The following is a 3,403-nucleotide window of genomic DNA, read 5'->3' as shown; positions in this document are numbered from 1 at the left end:
TTTCGATTTTTTTCTTTCTTTCTTTTTTTTTTTAATTTTTTATTACAAAGGGTATTACATATGTGTCCATTTTTTCCTCCCGCCCTAGACAGTCCCCTAGCCTCCCTTATCCTCTGGTGGGTGCTGTTCACAGCTGTGGTGGCTCTTTTGGCTGGTGGGGGAAAGCTTCACGTACAGCTGCTATTCCTCAGACAGAGGGTATGGTGCTCAGGAGGCTGCTCCACCTCTTCATTTTAGTCTGTGTTTATCTTTGGAGCTGAGATGGATCTCCTGTAGGCAGCAAGTCGGGTCTTGTTTTTTAATCTATCCTGCTGCTCTATGCCTCTTGATTCATGAGTTCAGTCCATTTTCATTTAGGGTGTAATGATATATGAAGACTTGCTAGAACCATTTTTTATTTTTTTTCTTATTGCTCTCTGTCTCCATTGTTTCTTTGCCTTGTGTTTCGGTCTGCCTTTTTTAGTTTTGTTAGTTCATTTATAATTTTTTCTCTTTTATGTTTTTGGTTAATAAACACAAACCAGGTGATGGTTAATAAACAATCCTCAGGTGATGACCTGAGGATATTTTTCCATTGATTCTTTTTTGAGAGAGAGACTGGAAATAAGCTGAAGAGGGAGAGAGGAAAAAAAACATTGATGTGAGAGAAACACATTGGCTGGTTGCCTCCTGCAAGTGCCCCAGCTGGGTCTGGGGATCAAGCCTGCAACCAAGGTACTTGCCCTTGACAAGAATCAAACCCAAGACCCTTCAGTCCACAGGCTGACACTCTAACTACTGAGAAAAACTGGCTAGGGCTGGTTTTTTTTTTATTTTATATTATCTGTCTCAGCTACAGATTTTTGTTTTGTGTTTATCATTAAGTTTATGAAAAAAATTCTTCATACTTACACTAGTCCTTTTTCTTCTGATTGTGTCTCATCTTTATTCACTTATCAAGTTCAGTCTTTCTTTTCCTTCCCTTTTCTATTTTTGTTGTCATAAAGTATGGCTTTTTATGCCATGCATTTGTTTAGAAATTTCAAAAGTTATACTTTTTTAAAAAAAAATTATTATCCCTCTTTAACCTTCATGCTATCGTTAAGTATTTAATATTCTATTCTGAAAAATTTTGCATTTTCCTGCTTCTGTCACCTGAAAGTTTTGTATACTTTTGTATTTTTCTTTCAAGCAAAGAGCTCCTTTCAATATTTCTTGTAATGCAGGTATTGTGGCAGTAAAAATCCCTCAGCTCTTATTTTATGGGGAAGTTTTTATTTCTCCTTCATATCAAAAGGATAACTTTTCTGGATATATTATTTTGGGATGGTGATTTTCCTCTTTCAATAGGTTGAATATTTAATTCCACTCTCTCCTGGACTGTAAATTTTTTTTCTGTAATGAGGTTTCCTTTGTAGGTTACAGTCTCCCTCTCACCCCCTGGCTGCTTTGAAATTTTTTTCTTTATCATTAACTTTTGATATTTTTTATATGGTGTGTCTTGAAGAAAGTCTTTTGTATTAAGAAAAATAGGTTTTCTGTTAGCTTTTTGGATTCAAGAATCCAGCTCTTTCCTTTTGTTTGGGAAGTTCTTATTGACTATTGGTTTGTATGACTATTTAACTCTGTTCCCTACTCCCTCTCTTTTGGTATACCCTTATGCTTATGTTGCTCTCTGTAATGGAGTAAGATAGTTCTCATAGGTAGAGTTCCTTTATTATTTTATAAATCCTTAGTTCACTTTCTTTATCCTCCTGGGTCATATCCAAGTTCCTACTTTTAAAAAAGTTACTGCTTAGTTTACTATTAATTAGAATGCTAGAATCATATTGGGAGGACTCAGTTATTTTAGGAATGAATCAAGACAATAAGGGATGAAATCCTTCCCAGAGAGGACAAATGAAGAAACTTGTGTAAGATTTGAAAGTACTAGTACTATTTACAGTATTTCTCATGTTGTCTTCCTACGGGATAAAACAGAGCATCTCTCAAAAGTCCTTCATGTTTCTGTTCCACTGGTTCTTGAAAAGTCTGCCCTGGAACTGGAAACAGTGCCTACTTGATCTTGCAAATGCAGGAGGACCCAGCACATCTAATTCTAGAAAGAAAAGCTGCGATTGATCTTTGAATTCACTAATTCTCTTTTCCACCTGGTTGGCTGTTTCAAATGTTCTTCAATATGTTCCTCATCTTATTTATTGAGTTTTCAGCTCCAGAATTGTTGTTTGGTTCCTTCTATACTTACAATCTCTTTGGTAAAATACTGCATTTGTTCATTAGTTTTCTTCCTGAGTTCAATGAACTTTTCTCTAAGTTCTGTTTTTATCTCATCGAGCATCTTCATAACTGCAATCTTAAACTCTGTCATTTTAGTCACAGTTTTCTAGGAGTTTGAGTTTGGTTTCTGGAGACTTTTCTTTCTGGGCTTCCGTGTTACCTTGCTTGTTCATGTTATCTGATGGATTGTTTCTCTGTGTGGACAATTGAGGTAGTGGCCCATTTTCTTCATTAGATATTCTTTTGCTGTCAGTAATTCATCAGGTTAATATATAGGGTACTTTGTTTTGTTTTACAGTAGATAGTGTTAGCACATATTTTGTTTTCTCTTACCTGCACTATTTGAGCCTCACTTTTAAGGTAAATGCTGGGTATCCATGGGAAAGTAGGTGTTCCTTGTGTCACCAGTTCACCTTAATTATAGGGCACTACCACCATGATGGGAGTTTGTGGTAGGGGGTGGAAAAGGGTTTTATGAGCTCTCACTAATGGTGCTAGCCAGGCTGTGTTTTTGAAGGCATATCTTCTGCCTCTATTGAGCTCTGCCAAGATGAGTAGGGTGGAGGTGGGGGTAGGGGGTGCGGGGTGAGTTCACTATTTATAGCCTCATTGAACTATTTTTTTTCTGTTCATCAGATTATTTATTCACTTGATTCTTAGATTCACTTGTTGATAGATGTATATTTGTTGTTCATAATTAGTATCTTTACCTTTTTCTTCTTCTTCCTCTTCTTAAAGGATACCTTTCAGCATTTCATATAATATTGGTTTGGTGGTGATGAACTCCTTTAGGTTTCCTTATCTAGTGAAGCTCTTTATCTACCTTCGCTTCTGAATGATAGCTTTGCTGGATAAAGTAATCTTGGTTGTAGGTTCTTGGTATTCATCTCTTTGAATATTTCTTGCCATTTCCTTCTGGCCTGCATAGTTTCTGTTGAGAAATCAGCTGACAGCCATATGGGTACTCCCTTGTAGGTAAATAACTGTTTTTCTCTTGCTGCTTTTAAGATTCTCGCTTTGTCCTTTGCTCTTGGCATTTTAATTATGATGTGTCTTGGTGTGGTCCTCTTTGGATTCCTTTTGTTTGGGATTCTCCGCGCTTCTTGGACCTGTAAGTCCATTTCTTTCACCAGGTGCGAGAAGTTTT

This window comes from Myotis davidii, unplaced genomic scaffold, assembly GCF_000327345.1.
Source record: "Myotis davidii unplaced genomic scaffold, ASM32734v1 scaffold854, whole genome shotgun sequence".
Lineage (NCBI taxonomy): Eukaryota > Metazoa > Chordata > Mammalia > Chiroptera > Vespertilionidae > Myotis > Myotis davidii.
Note: the sequence above shows the minus strand (reverse complement) of the source record.